The 19,574-nt window shown below is 34.8% G+C and overlaps 1 pseudogene; it reads right to left on the bottom strand.

Annotated features, from left to right (window-relative positions):
* Positions 1–14,547: 14,547 nt before the first annotated feature.
* Positions 14,548–19,574, bottom strand: part of LOC123811250 — a 59,239-nt pseudogene continuing 54,212 nt past the window's right edge.

Here is a 19,574-nt window from a genome sequence, read left to right as displayed (position 1 = left end):
AGAAACTTGATATTTTTAAAAGACTGTAGGCCATGGAGAAGGGAAAAAACGTCATTTTTGAGGGTAGAAGTAGCACTAGGTAAAATATCCAGAATGTTTGTATTTCTTCTATAAATGTTTATAAAAATAAAATAATGGCTAGTTGGCCAAACCTTATGATCATAAAACTTTATATTAAGTGGTATATAAAAATTATAAAGGCTTATGTATAGTTTTATTATTAGGCTTGATTACAATTGAAATGTTGAGTTGAACTTTGTAAATATGCCCATTTTGGGACAACATGAGCTTGACTGTATAATGAAATGTGATAATTTCTGTTCCATGATACAACTCTGAAGTTAGACAAAGGTATACCTCTCTTTATGAAATAAGCTGATATTTTTAGTATACTTGGAACTACAGCTTAATAGAATTCCAAAAAGCTAGTCAGTCTCCAAATGTGAATAGACTAAAGGATGTGCGATTAGAGAGATTTTGCCTACTAAAGCATTTCCAGTTCTCTATCTCAAATATCTAAGCCTCTTATAAGTAATGTCACCACATATGCCAGTTTGTCTGCAATGGTCCATGGTTAATGCCTGTCACCCATGAATATTTTTAAGTAAAGTCCATTCATTTTTACAAATGGGTTACACAACTAATCATGCAGACATCCAGCTTGTATGTCTAACAAAATAACACTGCAAAAGTTAGTTATATGTTATTTAAGCAAAGTAATATTGCAGTTATAAAAATGCAATTAAAGGTACTCATCCAAATAAGTCACAGTTAGATGCAAGTGATTTAGTGTTTCTATATGACAGCCAGAATACCCTTCACTGTGTAGAATTCGGCTTTGGTGATGCTAGGCATGATATAATTCTTATGTGTTAATGTTCAACTGGTTTAGTCCATTAAAAATAGTTACACAGAATTTCCATTTAATTATCATTATTCACCAAATACAGAACTATGCTATATTTTACTCTGCAACAAAGAATAAAACACATTGGGATAAAATCTAATTATAGCTTATCTCATACCATTTCTCTCTTATAGGTTGTATACATAAGGACTCAAATGACAAAATCAAAACTACTGTAATCGTTTCTGGAATGAACAGTAGAATCAACAAAGTTTATATCATACAAAAAGAAAATGCTTACACAATTAAATTTTTAAAAACATAGATCATTGATGTTATTCCCTGAGAAGACAGTCATACATACGTAGGAAGATGTGTTACTCTGGGGGCATTATTATCTCTTTAAAATCATATATATATATATAAAACAATATCGCTGAAATCACTGGAACCTTCATTAAGCTTCTTAGTCAGTAATGTGTTAGGATAGATAAAATCTGAAAAATAATATAGCTCAGTTTTTTAATCAGTATTAGAAACTTAGATGAATTCACCTAAGGTCATAGAGAAAAATAATTTTGGAGTTAGAGTTCTATTTTTCTCCTCCATTCCTCCCTCCCTCCCTTCCTTCCTAATTTTTTTAGTAATTTTGTTAGGCATCTTGAAACCACCACCTTGCTGCTGGTTACAGAGTTGAAAGTGTACAAATATGACTCATCTTTATGAACAGAGACTACTATTCACCCATGTGACCTGATTTGGTTCACATCAAAGTTGTTCATTCTATATTTGGTGAATTTTGAAATTTTCAAGATAACTTTGTAGCTGGGAAGTGTTAGCTATAGCTAAAGGTCTTGGTGTCACACATCGAGTCATCCATATTCCTAACTTCAAGTGTCATAAGCCCCTCAGGAATAACTTAGATGGTATGGGGAGGATAATCATTCAGTGAAGAGAGCAGTGATCTATTTAAGTAAGTACAAGAAATACCAGATACTGAACCGAGATAATTTCATATGCTAGCATTGTTCTGAACACATAATTTTACCACTACATTCATTAAAATGGGCTAAGATTGTGTTTCGTCTATACCCTGTCCTCTCCAACTGGACCATAAGCACTTCAAGAAGTGTGTCAATATTTTATTCATGTCAATTCTCACCTACAGCAATGGCATGTACTCTTTAATAAATGATTATCTAATGGATGGATGAACAGACCATTCAATAATACTAAAAAAGGTAATCTGATAAAGAACATTTTAGGGATAATAGATTTTAAAAGGCAAAAAAGCTTGGAGAATAACTGGAAACTAGTGTAAGTTGGGGTGACATTTTCTCAGGCAAATAGAAAATGATTTTGGGAAAGATAATAATATCACTGATAACTTTGCATGCTGAACTAAGAAACTGTGGGGGGTTTTTAATGTAACAGAGCAACCTGCTTAAAGTTTTTCATAAGTAGAGATTTGGTTAACATGTCTTTGAGGTAGTTGATCCAGAAAGTGAGAATAGCATAATTAATTCTGTCTCAGGGTCTAGTTAAATTTGAGAGAAGTAAACTGTAAATTATATTCTATAGAGGTGTAAGTATTACATAAGCAGTTCCACACACACACACACACACACACACACACACACACACACACTAATCCAAGCCAATTAACCAGAAGATTCTTGTTTTGTCTCAATCTCATGCTTGCTTGCCCATCAGGCCTAAAAACTAGCTTGTAGTAAGTTCAAACCTAGCATTCATTTTAGATAGATTTACTCATTCATTTAGCCAACCATAGCAGCCCAATATTTGGAAAACTTTCAGACACCTTTCTATCCCAGAATGGACCTGTGAGCTCAGGTATATCCTTATCACCTTCTACCAAAGTAAAAAAGAAGTTAAAGTAGAGACATTTGCTTAATGCCTTTGTCCTCTTCAACTCCTGAAAAGCTCAAACCTCACCTATAATGACAATAATAATAATACAGTAGTCCCTGTTATCTGTGGTTTACTTCCTGCAGTTTCAGGTATCTGTAGTTGACTGTGGTATCTGTAGTTGTTTCAAAATTATTAAATTAATAATTCCAGAAATAAATAATTTATAAATTTTAAATTGTGGCCATTCTGAGTTTCATGATGAAACCTCATGCTGTCCGGCTCCATCCCACCACAAAGGGATGTGAATCACCCTTTGTCCTGTGTGTCCATTCTATAGGTGCTTCCCACCCGTTAGTCACTTGGTAGCTTTCTAGTTGTTAGATGAACTGTCACAGTAACATAGTACTTGTGATCAAGTCACCCTTAATCTACATAATAATGGCTAAAAACCATAAAAGTAGTGATGTGACAATTAAAAAGAAGATGTATAGTGTTTCTTTGAAGTAAATAGGTATAAGTTCTCAACTTAAAAAGAAATTAATAAAAGTATATAGTGTTTGCTAAGATCTATATAAAGAAAGAATCTTCTACCCATAAAATTGTGAAGGAAGAAGAAATCCATGTTAGTTTTGCTGTTACACTTCAAACTGCAAAAGTTATGGTCAAAGTGCATGGCAAGTAATTACTTAAGATGGAAACAGCATTGAATTTGTGGGTGGAAGACATAAACAGAAAATGTATTCCAATTGATTGCAATATGTTGTACCAGAAAGCACTGAGCCATACAAAGACTTCAGCAAAGGATCTCTTGCAACAATTGACACTAAGCCTTTTACTGCAAGTGAGGAATGGTTACCCAGATTCAGGAATAGGTTTGGTCTGAAAATATAAAAATTACTGGATGGTCTGGCTGGGTGGCTCAGTTGGTTGGAACATCATCCCATACAGCAAAACATTGTGGTTCAGTTCCTGGTCAGGGCACATACCTAGGTTGCAGGTTCGATCCCCAGTCAGGGCGTGTACAGGAGACAGCTGACCAATATTTCACTCTCACATAGATGTTCCTCTCTCTCTTTCTCCCTCTCTCTCTTTCAAAATCAATACACATATCCTCAGATGAGGATTAAAAAAATATTAGAGGAGGGGATGGAGAGGAGAGAGAGAGGGAGAAAGAGATCACATTTATACAAATTTTATCATAGTATATTATTATAATTGTTCTATTTTATTAGTAGTCTTTGTTATTATATTACTGTACTTAATTTATAAATAAAGCTATTATAAGTATGTATAGGAAAAAAGTGTATACAGGATTCAGTACTATGTGTGGTTTAAGTCATTCACAGTGTCTCTTGGAATGTATCTCCCACAGACATGGGGTCAACTAGTTTAATAATAATGTAGTCATATAAAAACCCAAAACATCATATTTTTATTTTTCCCAGTGGACTAGCAATTATGATTTGACATAAGTGGATGATAATCATTAAAGAATATGAACCAGTGTTCCAACAAGGATCCTTTTGTGGGCCCTCTACAGGGGTTTGTGAGAGCTGCAGCACACAGAGAAATTACTCTCTTCTCCTATGAGTCTGTGAATTCAGGTAATTAATGTTGTGTGTTCTTCTGTTCAGACCCTGCTTTTAAAAGCATTGTTTACCTTCACATTATAGTCAGCTTGCTTCAGCGACCCCTTATTACCCTTGATAACAATGTGGCTGCAATTTGGACCTGAAAGAAACAGGTCTTGGATGAGCCCTCTGAAGCTTAAAGCTACTCTGTAGGCCTGTTATCTCCATTTATAACTTGTTTCCAAGAACAGTGATTTACATGTCAGTTGGATTACACCTTTTAATGTATCACAGAGGTGAAGTGGCCACAGCACAAACTCATGGTTCTGCCACATCTCAGATGAATTTGATCCACTATAGAGATGGCTAGAGTTACAGTTAAAACCCAAAATGAGACTATTTTCATGAGGTGGCACTAACAACTTGTGGATGATAGGGAAGAGACATTAGTACTGTCTACACTGCTATTTTAAAGTGGTATGAAACAGCATTAGAAGGGTAAGAATTTTCATCACCCTAGCCATTAATGAATGAGTAAAAATGAGAGCTGCTGGCAATATCATCTCAAGCAGTTGAGTAAGGAAGGATAAGGTTTCCTATGGAGCTACTTGACATTATCTAAGACACTAAAACTTTTATTGGTAAATATATACTACTAAAAGACCAAAATTAAGCAAAAGTAATAATAGATTATTATTTTCAAGAAGTATTAATTTATAAAGATCTTCAGCAAATGAATCTATATTCACTTCATTCTATTACTGAGATCAGTTCTTTGCTTTTATCTTTATTGAAACACAAATTATACAGAATAAAATTCAACCATATTATGTGCACAACTTGTTGCATTTTGGATTTCATTGCAGTCACATAAGCAACACTACAATCAAGATAGAAAGTGGTTCCATTGCTACCTAAGAGTTTCTTCATGGCCCCTTTCAATCTATTCTCTTCTCTCACCACCAGCCCCAGGCCACAACTAATCTGTTTTTTGTTACTTATACTTTTGCCTTTTTTAGTATTTTATTTAAATGGAATTACACAGTAGTGTAAAGTACTAAACCCCAAAGATGAACTGTAGTAGAAATTGGGCCTTTCTGGTGTTCATAGGTCATGAAGTAGAGACTTCATGAATAGAACGTGTTCTTTTTTTCTTTTTTGCACTTTAGTTTTTATTGTTTAATACATAGATCATACCCATTATTCTACATCTGCCCACATGGTCATCTCTTTCTTTCCTACTGCTGAATTATATTCCATTGTTTACCTGAATGTCACTTTATTTAATCAGTCTTTTATTGGTGGCAGTTTAGGATGTCCCCAGGTTTTCATCATCATTTTGTCTCAGTGCCCCATTTTAATTATGATGAGTTTAGTCATGGACTGAGGTAGAAGAAACCTATCTTTCAAATCATTCTGTACCAGGGCTTAAAACTGTGGTCCTGGGAGGTCATGTGTTTCATTGCACCTCCTGACTTTCATCAGAACTTCTCCCTTTTCAGCTGTCTGATCCCAAATACAGGTCTCCATTGATTGTTTCATGCCTCCAAGGTCCTCTGAAATGGAACTACAGCTTTTCTAAAAATACATTTTATGATTATGCTATTACAGTTATCCCATTTTTATCTCCTTTTTATTCACCTCTGCCCTGGATACCCCTCCCACCACCATTCGTTCACCTTAGTTCATGTCCATGGGTCATACATATAAGTTCTTTGGCTCCTCCATTTCCTACACTGTTCTTAACCATCGCCTGTCTATTTTGTACCTACCATTTATGCTTCTTATTCCTTGTACCTTTTCCCCCATTCTTTCCCATCCTCCTCCCTAATGGTAACCCTCCATGTGATCTCTATTTCTGTGAATCTGTTCCCATTCTAGTTGTTTGCTTAGTTCTTTTTTCTTTTGGCTTTTTTAGTTTCAATTGTTGATAATTGTGTTTGTTGTCATTTTACTGTTCATATTTTTGGTCTTCTTCTTTTTCTCAGATAAATCCCTTTAACATTTGATATAATAAGGGTTTGATGATGATGAACTCCTTTAATTTGACCTTATCTGGGAAGCACTTTCTCTACACTTCCATTCTAAATGACAGCTTTGCTGGGTAGAGTAATCTTGGATGTAGGTCCTTGCCTTTCATGACTTGGAACACTTCTTTACAGCCCCTTCTTGTCAGCAAGGTTTCTTTTGAGAAATCAGCTGCTAGTCTTATGGGAACTCCTCCGTAACTAACCGTCTCCTTTTCTCTTGCTGCTTTTAAGATTCTCTCCTCTTTAATCTTCGGTAGTGTAATTATGATGTGCCTTGGTGTGTGTTCCCTTGGGTCCAACTTTTTGGGGACTCTGAACTTCCTGGAGTTCTATTTTTTTTTTGCCAGATTGGGGAAGTTCTCCTTTATTATGCTTTCAAAGAGGTTTTCAATTTCTTACTCTTCCTCTTCTCCTTCTGTCACCCTTATGATTCAGATGTTGGAATGTTTAAAGTTGTCCCAGAGGTTCCTAAGCCTGTCCTTGTTTTTTTTTGTTTTTGTTTTTGTTTTTTAAACTCTTGTTTCTTCACTCTGTTCTGGTTGAATGTTTATTTCTTCCTTCTGCTTCAAACCATTGATGAGTCCTGGTTTCCTTCCCTTCACTGTACATTTTCGTTCCGTGTACATTTTCCTTTATTTCATGTTTCATAGCCTTCACTTTTTCCTCTATTTTATGACAGACTCAACCATATCTATGAGCATCTTGATTACCAGTGTTTTGAATTCTGAATCTCTTCATTACTTATTTGTGTCTTTTTCTGGAGCTTTGATCTTTCCTTTCATTTGGGCCATTTTTTGTCTCAGTGCACCTGCTAAGAAGTAAGGGGCAGGGCGTTATGTATTCACCAGGATGGGGCCCACATCATTTCTTTGTGGTACTGTATGTAAGGGGGAAGCCCAAGAGGGAACGATGCCACTTGCTCATCTCTCCAACAGATTTTAGTCACTGCCTTTGCTACCCACAAGCAAATGGGACCCTTCTGGTGTTGATTCCTGGGTGGGTGGGTTTGTGTAGATTCTAGGACCCTGTGGGTCTCTCCAACGAACTCTCCTGTGAGACTGGATATTTCTCAAGATAAACTCTTGTATGCATATATGTTTTGCAATTTTTTATCTAAAAAGTAGTGGTTTGTTTTCATTTGGTTTGGGTTAAGGAAAAAAATCACAAGTATTTTCTTTGTTGGTTTTGTTTAAAAATGTTATCAGCTAACAGGTTTGAAAGCAAACATTTTGTGATAAATAATCCCTTCATGTGTGTCAAGAGTCTGGGCCTTTCTCCTGAGCCCCAGACACTTTGAAAAAATTATAAAATAAATGAAAATAAATTATTCATGGCACTTGAGTGTCTCTTGGGGATTCAGTAAATAGTAGATCCAAAACTAAACTCATTATTTTTTCTTGTCAAATGTAAGGTTTCTCTGGTCCTTATTGCTAGACAAATAAGTCACAAATTTGATAGTCCTTTTGTTCCTCCACTTTCATTTGCCACATCCAATTGGTCTCCAAGTCACATGGATTAAACCTCCTAAATTAAGTGTAAAATCCATGCTTCCTTTCCACCTTATCCCACTTCCATAGCTAAAACATATATCTGTTTTGTGTTGTCTTGACTCTTTCATCTGCCTCTAGCCCAACAGCATCCACAGTATTCTTTTTGATGTCCAGAGTGCTACCAGGCAACTTTTTTGGCAGAAAAAAAATTGAGTCAAATCATTCAACTTTTTAACATCTCTATGTAGTTACCCAGTGCCTTTAGGATCAATCTGTCTTTACTTTTTTTTACTATTTTATTTATTTATTTTTAGAGAGGTAAGGGAGGGAGAAAGAGAGGAAGAGAGAAACATCAATGTGTGGTTGCTGGAGACCATGGCCTGCAACCCAGGCATGTGCCCTGACTAGGAATCCAACCTGCGATGTTTTGGTTTGCAGCCCGCGCTCAATCCACTGAGCTATGCCAGCCAGGGCAGGATTAGATCTTTTAAGAGGGCATACCTGCTCACCAGGCTATGGTTCCAAATCAATGCCATGCCCTGCATCACAGTCCTACAGCTCCACAAATGATGACTCACATCCACCACTTCACACTGTGTACAAATCTGCCCCATCTGTTCCCTCTGCCTGGGACTCTGTAAGCCTGCTTGTCCTACAAGAACCAGTAAGTGTAATACATGCTCCAGAAGTCTTACTTGGCATGTGACTCTCTGACCAAATTATGTCCTTTTCCTTGAGATTTCTATTGCACATGGCATGCCTCTGTCATGGCACATATCACACTTTACCTGCAGAAGGATTATTTCTCCCATAAGAATAAGTAGCCTATGTGGTTTTTACAATATAGATCCCATATAAATAAAATAGGAAAAATAGATTCAGGAGTAATGTCTCGAACAAAGGCTGATTAGAGAGCTTCAAATCTCTGTTCATCAGCTGAAGCAATGTTTAAACTGATAAAATCAACTGTTTTTAAGAACTCTTAAATCTAATTAAAAATGCACAGCCACCAGGGAAGTGCTTCATGAAGAAAGAGACTGCTAAAGTTCATGTTGGCATTTTTTGTTTAATGGACTACCATCCCCTATTCCACAGCTTAGCAGTACCCATAAGAACACCAACCTGCATGCATAAGACAGTTTGCTGGAATGAAGGTACAGCAGGGTGTGGGGAGTTATGAACCTTGTTTTTTAAAAAATTGTGGTTGCAAATTTTGATCTGTCTGGGTTCCCTGAGGGACCACCTCAGAGGTTTGCCTTTTCTCCACACTCTGGTTTCCCAGGGTGGTATGTGTTAGAAGCATGTAAAGTCATATAATGTCATCCCTGGCTGGTGTGGCTCAGGGGATTGAGTGCTGGCTTGAAAATCAAAGGGTTACTGGTTGTATTCCCAGTCAGGGCACATGTCTGAGTTTCAGTCTAGGTCCCCAGTAGAAGGAGTGCAAGAAGCAACCACACACTGATGTTTCTCTCCCTCTCATTCTCCTTCCCTTCCCCTCTCTATGAAAACAAACAAACAAATAGACAAATAAAATTGTTTTAAAAAGGACATATACTAACCATAACCATTTAGAGCAAGAGATAGCAAAACAAGAAGAAGCAAGTAGACCAAAAGCATAGAAAGGAGAATCTGAGGAGGAAGATTCTCAGGGAAAGAAAGCCTTTGAAGTGTTCCTGCAAACACCTGAAAAACTGGAGTCCAATGCATGAAGCTAGGTCTGGATGCATGCCCACAAAAGACCAGCAAGTATCTTAAGTTAGCACCTCTGACCAATCTTTGGGTTCTGTGCAAGAAGAAGGTGAATGGTAAGGTAGAGTTGTAACTGTCTTGGCTAAAAGTCAAAAAGTACCCCAGCTCAGAGGCAATCTATAACAATTAGAATTTATTATTTGTTCTTGCTACAGTCACTGAAGGAACTCTCTTCAGTTCACTGGCTGATCACTGAATGAATCAAATGAATAAACAGAGGTTTTAAAGAACCACAAAACAAGGAATACTGCTTTTGAAAAAATAACTTGGAAAATCCACTAATGGTACTGCAGCTCTCAAAAAAGAATGACATGAAAACCATAAAGACAGTAATAAAAAGAGAGCTAGGCTGACTATACTATTATCAGACAAAATGGACATTAAATCAAATACTATTAAAGGTGATCAAGAAGAACATATCATACTGATAAAAGACTTCATCTGTGAAGAAGGTTACCTACACACACACACACACACACACACACAACAGAGACACCAAATATATGAAGCAAACATTGACAGAATTTAAAAGGGAAATGTTTCTACAATAATAGTAGGGATCCTCAAAACCTCACTTTCAATATCAGGTAGAAGATCATCCAGATGGAGGATCACTGAGAAAATAGAGGACTTGACCAAACCAGGAACCTTACTACACCTAACAAACACTCCATGCAACAGTAGCAGAATACACATTCTTCTTAAGTGCACATGGAACTTTCTTCAGGAAAGATCGTGTTAATTCACAAAACAAGTCTTAATAAATCTAAGACATTTATATAATATAAAATAAGTTAGAAATTGCATAACTCAATTGCATAAGGGAAATTAAAATATTCAGAAATGTGATATTTAACAGCATGTTTTTAATCAACCAATATGTCAAAAGAGTAATCACAAAAGTAATTAGCAGAAACTTCAGAAGAATAAAAATTTCTGAGATGCAGCAATATTAGAGTTCAGAAAGCAATTTAATAGCTGCAAATGCATGCATTTGTAAAGGAGAAAATCTAATATCAGATATTTAAGAATACATTTTAAGGATCTAGAAAAGCAAGAGCAAACTGAACACAAAATTAAAAGAAATAAAAATAATAAAGTTTAAAAGGGAAGAAGTCAAATAAAGTATAGAAAAATAATACAGAGAGCAAGTTAAAACAAAAGCTTTTTAAAACATATTCATAAAAAATAGCTAGACTGAGAAGGAGAGGATATGGAAATAATTAAATCAGAAATGAAAGATATTACCACTAATCTCATAGAAGTAAATAGAATTATAAGAATATACTAAGAATAATTGTACACTAAAAACAGATTAGACAAAATGGAAACACTCCTAGAAATAACCAAAACTGATTCAAGAATAATTAGAAAATCTAAACAGACTTATAATTATAAAAGAGATTGAATCAGTACACAAACCTCACAGAAAAGTCCAGGATCATGTGGATTCAGTGATAACCTCTACCAAACATTTAAAAAAGAAATATCATTGATCCTATTCAAAATCTTTAAAAAATAGGAAGAAACAAATATTTCCTAATTTATTCTATGAAACCAATATTACCTTGGTACCAAAGTTAGACAAAAACACCACAGGAAAAAGAAAGAAATCAGTATCTGCTAATAACACAGATGCAAATTTCTTCAACAAAACACTACTTAACTGAATACAACAACATGTAAAAAGGATTGCATACCACGACCAAGTGGAATTTATTCCAATAATTCAAGGATTGTTCAACATAAAAAACTGATGTAATATACCACAGTAATATAATAACAATAACCAAAAACATAGATGATCATCTTAATTTGTGCAGGAAAAGTATTTGACAAAATTTAGCATCTTTTCATAATAAAAACACAAAATTACGATTAGAGGAAAATCTACTAAAACTAATGAAGAATATTATAAAAAGCCTGAAATTAATATTACACTTAATAATAAAAGACTGAAACCCTCTTAACCTCAGGAACAAGACAAGTGTGTTTACTTTTACTACAGCTACTAAACATTTTACTGAAAGTTTTCCCCAGAAAAATCAGACAAAAACAAATAGAAGGTATTATCTTGGCTACTTGGATCAGTTTGTTGGAGCATTATCCTATGCACCAGAAAGTTTGCAGGTTCAATTCCCAAAGGGAGTACATATCTAGGTTGTGGGTTCGATCCCTGTGTGAGGTACTCATGGGAGGAAATTGAATGATGTTTCTCTATCACATTAATGATGTTTCTCTCTCCCTTCCTCTCTCTAAAACTAGTAAAAATATCCTCAGGTGAGGATTTAAAACATAAATAAATAAATTCCATCCAAATTTGGAAGGAAGAATTTAACTCTTTTTGCACATGACATAATTCTATATCCAGAAAACTACAGGGAGAGGGGAAAACACCTTACTAAAACTAATAAACAAATTAGGCAATGTTGCAATTTATAAGATCAACCCCCAAAACTGTTTTTTTAAAAAATTCATCTGCAATGAACAAATCAAAAGGAAATAGTGAGTTGGGGAGGGACCACAGTAGAGGGCATAGTGTAGTGGGTGGGAGTATAGGAAGTGGGAGTAGATATATTCTATATAAATTATATATATATAGTATATATAAATTTACACACAATATATTCAGCCTATATATATATTCTCCATATATATATTTCACCCTACATAAAATACATATCAAATATATATTTAGGGTGAATATATTCATATATATTGAATATATATTTGAATATATATTCACTATATATTCAAATACATGTAGTGTGAATATGTATATTCAATATATATAAAGAGTATATATATATTCACACACTAAATAAAACTATTTATTTAAAGCAAAAAAAATCAATTTGCATTAGTATCCAATCCAAAAGAATAAAATGCTAAAAGATAAATTTAATCCAGGAGGTAAAATATGTATCCAAAACACTAAAAAATGAAAAAAAAATTGCTCAACATAATCAAGAAAAGTCTAATAAATGGACCAACATCCTACATTTAATAGTTAAGATGGCAATAGTACCCAAAGATATCTGTAGATTAAATACAAATTCTGTCAGATTTCCAATGGACCCCTTTTATCAAAAATAGAAAAGCTGAGCCTCAAATCCATATGTAATTTCAATTGATTCCAAATAGCCAAAATGGTCTTGGAAATGAACAACACTGGAAGACTCATACTTCCCAATTTCAAAACTTACTGAAAAGCTATAGTAATCAAAACAACATGGTATTAGCATAAACCTAGATATATAGACCAATGGAATAGAAACTAGAGTACATGAATAAGCCCACACATGTATGATCAATTAAGGTGCCAGCATAACTCATAGGCATAGAATAGTATCTTCAGCAAATGGTTTAGGAACAACTGGATATCTGGAGATAAAAATGTGAAGTTAGATCATTATCTTCCACTGTATACAAAAGTTAACTCAAAATGAATCAATGGCTTAAATATAAGAGCTAAAGCTATAAAAACTCTTACCTAAAAACATAGGAATACATATTTTCTAATGTTTAACAAATATGTATTCCTTTGTTGAACAACTTTTACATACAAAATAGATGGTTTACGATTTTTTAGTGGAATTTAGGTCTTAAGAGGTTTTATGAGTCTGCTATATGTTTTTTAATAAATCATTGGATCATTTAAGACTCCTGAAAAAAATAAGAAATATCAGTTTAAAAAGGAAATCAGCAATTAGATTTTGGAACCAAAGTACCTATTAAGTCAGTAAAGCCAAAATTGGAAATTGGGGCCAATTCCTCTTCTATATATCCTACACACTTGAATTTTCCCTGAGAAAATAGGAACCTAGTCTACTGTAAGACATGAGGCAAACAGAATGTAGTGGTATGCTTTAACATTAAAGTAGGCACAGTTAATGCCCTGGAAAGTTTGTGTAATGTTAAGGATTTTGAAGGTAGTTGGAACAAGAATGAGAGGAAGAACTGTAGACAATGCGTACAGTTATACTAGAAACCATGAACTTATATTGAAACCAACTATACAACTTTTCTCAGTAGCCTTATGGAAATAATGGGTATAGTGGGTTGACCCAAGAGGACTTGTAAGACTAAACGGACTAAGCAGTGAAGTACTTTTTAATAAGTCAAACATATTTTTTCCCTAAGTGGCTAGAGGATTCATAATGGTTGCTAATTAACACAACAAGGGCATTTAAAGTTAATTCCCTACTCATTTACATTGTGTCCAACTTATGACAGTTTCAATATATACCTGTGTAAGTGCCATTTATGCTTTGCATGAAATTCAGTATTCTATGGAACCCATGAGTCATGTTGCAGGAGGTTCCCCCTTTTATGTGAAGGTCAGTGGTACTGTGGAGATGTTTAATTTGAAGAGAAACCTTTTGCATCAGGATTGTTCAGTTCTCCTTAAAATGGTGCCATGCTTTTAAACCTTTCTCCATTCAGAAGTGGAAGTTATATTGGGTTAAGCTAAAAAGGTGGACCCCCTAGTTAACTTTTTCTGCATAAGAGCATGAAAGATTAGAATCTTTTGCATTTCCAAGCAAAATTCAATTTAAAAATGTTCATCCTTGCCAAACTCCAAAAACCATCCCCTTTAGAGTAAACCAGCAGAGCATTGCATTATCCCAATAAAGCTGTAGGTTTCATCACATGTATGAACAAAATCTACATGGCTAGTCCTGCATTCCTCTTTCATATCTATTTTACATCTATTATAACAAACAGCATTTTAAACACTGACATAGAAAACTCCCTGATAAGATAAAGCAAAGACAAAAACATTTTATGAGAAACGAGATACACTTTCACTTGTAGTTTTCAAATATTACTGCACTTTAACTTTCAAAATTTGAAAATGTATTCATGAAACAACATGCAGACAACTAGTTTTAACAAATTAAATAATACTTTTAAGCAGACATGACTGTCCTAAATTGTTTATTAGGTAAGAATTGTACAAATGTCACTTTGGTAATTACCATTCATTACCTATATGAATGGTAATGATGGAACTGGAGAGTGTTGTGCCTTCTTCAAGCTGCAGGGTGAGAACCACCGATAGTGTGGTGGGATTGTGGCCCTTTCCAAGACCATGGCTCTTGCCACCTACAGACTAGTCCTCATATCTCCCTGTGCTTGTGGACTGGTTTACTGATCCACTGAGTATCAGAATTCTTGCTGATAGCCTTATGGAATAAAATGACAATAACCTCAAAGGAGAATGTATACATGGAATCTTCACCAATCCAGTAAGAACTCAGTACTCTCAGAGCCCCTCAGTGGCATCCAGCTCACTTCTGGTGGCAGATTGAAGTCTTCCAGCAAATTTTAGCTTGTTAACATCATGATAGACAGGTTTGTGATAGGACTCACCCTTTGAAAGTGGGTATTCATGGCCACCATGGAGCACATATGTCCAATATATGACATAGCATTGCTTGGCCTTGTATCCCAGCCTGTGGCTTTATTGGGCCAATGGGGCATGAGACCTGGGGCTCTGTGGAACACAGAGAGTTTATGGTACTGCCAGCATCCCACCCTGAGAAGGAAGCACATTATATCAGCCTGCTTCTTCCTCCATAGCTCCCAATGTACCCGTAAGCTTACCTGATGGCCAGATGGAAGGGAAGAACCTCTCTCCCCAGGAGTAAATCTTTATGAATGTGATTATGGCCAAGATTCATAGATATTATGCCAAAACCATTAATAACAAAAGAAAAATAGACAATTGGACCTCATAAAAATAAAATTATTTTGTGCATTATACAACATTTTCAGCAAAGTGAAATGACAATCTACAGATAGGGAAAATGAATAACAAACTGATTTCTGGCAATGAACTATAATCCAGAATATATTTTAAAAGCATTAATAAATCATAACAAAAAGCTGATTTAATAATGGATGAAGGATTTCAATAGACATTTCTCCAAAGATGTACAAATGGCCAAGATAATTTAAAAATGTTAAATAATTAATCATTAGGAAAATGCACACCAAAGCTACAATGAAATACCTATTTACACCCATTAGAATGGCTTATAAAAATAACTTTAATGAAATATAATATGTCATCAAAAATGTAGAGAAATTGCTATACATGTACATTATTGATGGGAATGTAAAATGGTGCAGGTATTGTGGAAAACAGTTTCATGATTCCTCAAAATGTAAACTAAAGAATTGCCAGATTACTCAGTAATTCCATTCCTAGATCTATACCCAAAAGATGTGAAAACACGTATCCAAACAAAAAACTGAACAGCATTATTCACCATAGCCAAAATGTTGAAACAACCTAAATGTTCATCAGTGAGTACACAAATAAAAAAATCATGGTTCAATGAAATGTTATTGAGCCAAAATCTAGTTGATATGCTGATATATGCTATAAGATGGATACATATCAAAAATAGTAAATAAAAGGATCCAGACACAAATCATATGTGTTTGATTCTATTTTTATGGAATATCCAGAATAAGTAAATCCATAGAAACAGAAAGCATACTGGTGTTTTTCAAGGCCTGGGATTAGAGAGGAATTTGAAATGACTGCTTAAGAGGTACAGGGTTTTCTTTTGGGATGCACATTTCAAAATAATTAATTTCATGTTATATAAATTTCACCTGAATAAAAATGTCAGAGCTTATATCTGAACAATTTGAAGTAAAAATTAGTTTAAGTTGTGCATATAAATTTTAGACAAATTAAAAAAACACAATATGTCCTTTAATACCATATACTTCATTTCTGAAAAAAAAATGTTGGGAAAAAGTGACATACTGATTGTTTCATCAGTATGATTGTTTCATCAGTATGATTTTATTTATTTTAACCATATTGAGTTATATTTTTAGCATTATTAAAAAAGTTATTTTAAAAAGAGACATGATGTAATCATATCTCAGATAAATATAAGCTTAAATTTAACTATCAAACACTTGGTTTATTATAAAAATGTCTTCTTAGACAATATTAAAAAATATTTCACTTATTCTTGGAGCAAAATCACTATATGTGACATGAATATTTATAATATTTAAATATTTAAAATCAGACACAGTTCTTATGTAGGAAAAAAATTCTTGTAGGCTTCATCAGCACGTTTTTAGGGGAAAGTAATCTATTACCCACTACTTTTCAGTTTCACCAGTGCTGTTATTTTTAAAATAAATGTTACAATGGCTGTGGAAACTATATTATACCAGATAGTAATCAAGAGTCATATTATTTAGGGAAACATGATGCCCAGTGAGAAAAGGCATACTTACATTTTCAAGAGAGAAAATGTAAGAAGTAATCCAGCTAAAGCTAAGCTTTTAAAATATTGTATCAGCACTGAAATGTTCTTGGATATTTAACTTCAGAGAGATGGTTGAAATTTTAATGTCATTCAGAGTCAATAGGGTCTAGTTTCTCTTCATCTGTACTCTGACTCTATGTTGGCTTCAACCCAGGTTGCATGTGACAGGCACTCATAGCACCAATCTCCTACCATCCTTGTTATCAGAACACAAACCAGAAATGAAATCATCTCTTTCCTATCACTCCTGTTCAAATCCAAGATTCTATACAATTGGACCAAACTAGGTGAAAAGTCTATTCCTGTACCACTAAGAAGACTAAGAGAGTTTTGCAAAGTGCAAGGTACATGAAAGCACTGGAGACATAGATGTATTGAGAGTTGTGAAGCAGATGGTCTTCTGTCAGAACATTAGAGTACAGTGACCAGCAAGAAGGATAAAGATATGCTAGGGACAGGGGAGGTGTCAGTGCAAGAATAAACCTATACTGATACATAGAATGGCAACTTCCTAAACAGAGAATTACATTCTCCTTGGACTTCTGCCCTGGAGATGTCAGAGAGGATTTAGGGATATGAGTGTCCTGGGTAAGAAGTATAGGGAGTAGGCTAGGTGCACACCGGTTCTGTACAACCTGAAGCTTTCAAAAAGTGAAAATGGATGAGACTCTTGTTTGCCCAAGCAGAGGAAAAACTAGGTCTCACAGAGAAGATTGTGATTCAGCCAGAAATAGAAGAGAGAATTTTGTTGTTGTTTTTGTTGTTGGTACTGCTGTCATTGTTATTGTTTAGCTACCCTCAGGAAGCTACATGTGCAATGAAAACTAAATAAAGCTGGAGAACAGGTATATTAGTCTGAGTAAAAAATTCAAAGTATCAGACGTTTTCAGGTGAAATTGGTTAATTTTATAGACAAAGGTGGCATAGGAATTATCAGTATGTACATGCATTCTGCAATGTATCCTTCATACTTGTGGTAGGCCAGAATCCAAAAGATTTGTTCATGCCCTAACCATGGAAACCTATGAGTATGTTATCTTATATGACAAAAGGAACTTTGTAGATTGGATTAAGAATTTTGAGATTTAGTCATGAACTCAAATGCAGCCTTGTTTTGGCACTTTCTTCTTTCACTTTCATGAGAAGTTACTTCAAATCATTGCTACTTCCTGCTAGTAAGATGATATCATCTGCATATCTTAAGTTATTCACATTTCTTCTATCAATTTTCACTCCTCTGAGTCTAGCACAGTTTTTCATGTATGTTCTGTGTACCAATTCAACACTAAGAAGACAAAAATTATGACTGCAGAAGAAATACACAACTTTAACATTGACAACAAAGACATTGAAATTGTTGAAGATTTTGCTTACTTTGGTTTAGTCATCAATTCACACAGAAACTGCAGCCAAGAAATCAAGAGAAGCCTAAGGTTCCAAAGGGCAGCAATTGAGGAACTAGGAAAGAGTACCAAGAGCAAAGATGTGTCATTAGAGACCAAGGCTTAGGTCATCCACACCTTCCTATTCCCAGTTAGTATGTACAGATGTGAAAGTTGGGCAGAGAAGAAGTCTGATAAAGGAAAAGACAGGCTCATTTGAAATATGGCGTTGGAGGAGAGCTCTGTATATAGCCTGGACTGCCAGAAAGATGAAAAACTAAGTCCTAGAGCAAATTAAGTATGAAACATTGTTGGAAGCAAAAAGGACACAACTGAAGCTATCTTACTTTAGGCAGTGTTCTTTGGGAGAGACAATAATGCTGGACAAAAGAGAAGGGAGGAGAAAAAGAGAATACCAAATGTGAAATGGATTGACTCCATTAAAGAAGCCATAGGTGTGAGTCTACAGGAACTGAGCAGAGCTGTAGAGAAAAGGGAACGTGGACATCACTCATTTGTAGGGTCATCAGGAATTGGAGCCAACTCAGCAGCACATGATACACACACTTTGAGATATAAAGATAACCCTGGAATAGCCAGGTGGGACAGCTATAATCTCATGGATTTTTAAAAGTAGAGAAACTTTATTGGCTGTAGGTAATCAGAGAGAGAAAGAGAGAGCAGCATGAAAAGAACTCAAGCCACCTTTTCCAGCTTTGAAGATGTAGGAACTGGCTATGAGCCAAGGAATGCAGATGATCTTTAGAATTTGGAAAAATCAAGGAATATTTCTTCCTTACATCCTCCAGAAAGGAGCCACTCCTACAAACATCTTGATTTTAGCCATGTGCGGCCCATTTAAACAGAAGTGTAAGATAATAACTCTGTGTTGTATATAATTTTATGTTTGTGGTATTTTGTTAGGCAACAATAAGAAACTAATAGAATAGTTCTTAAATACATAGACATACATTTATATTGAAATTATATAAATTTCTGTAATTATTATATTACATAAATTGCATTGTACATCAATACAATAAGTAGAATTCCTTGGAATAGCTACCCACAGAAATCATTCCCTCTGGGCATTTGAATTCTCTGATTGTATTCATAAGAACTCTTCATGGATAGTGTCAAAATAGCAATGTCAAGGGAAACAGAATTTTTTTCCAGGGAGAAACTAGAACTGTAGAAAGTAAATTTTACCAGTGACCAGCACAAAAAAGGAATCATTGGAAAGGAGACTATGCCTCCCTTCATGCTAGGTTCTATCCAATGTGTTACCTCATGTAATACTCCCCAAAACATGCAAGAAACTTGTAT

This window comes from Phyllostomus hastatus, unplaced genomic scaffold (genome assembly GCF_019186645.2).
Source record: "Phyllostomus hastatus isolate PE091 unplaced genomic scaffold, TTU_PhHast_1.1 phas_scaffold_78, whole genome shotgun sequence".
NCBI lineage: Eukaryota > Metazoa > Chordata > Mammalia > Chiroptera > Phyllostomidae > Phyllostomus > Phyllostomus hastatus.
Note: the sequence above shows the minus strand (reverse complement) of the source record. Positions and strands in the feature narration are given on the sequence as shown.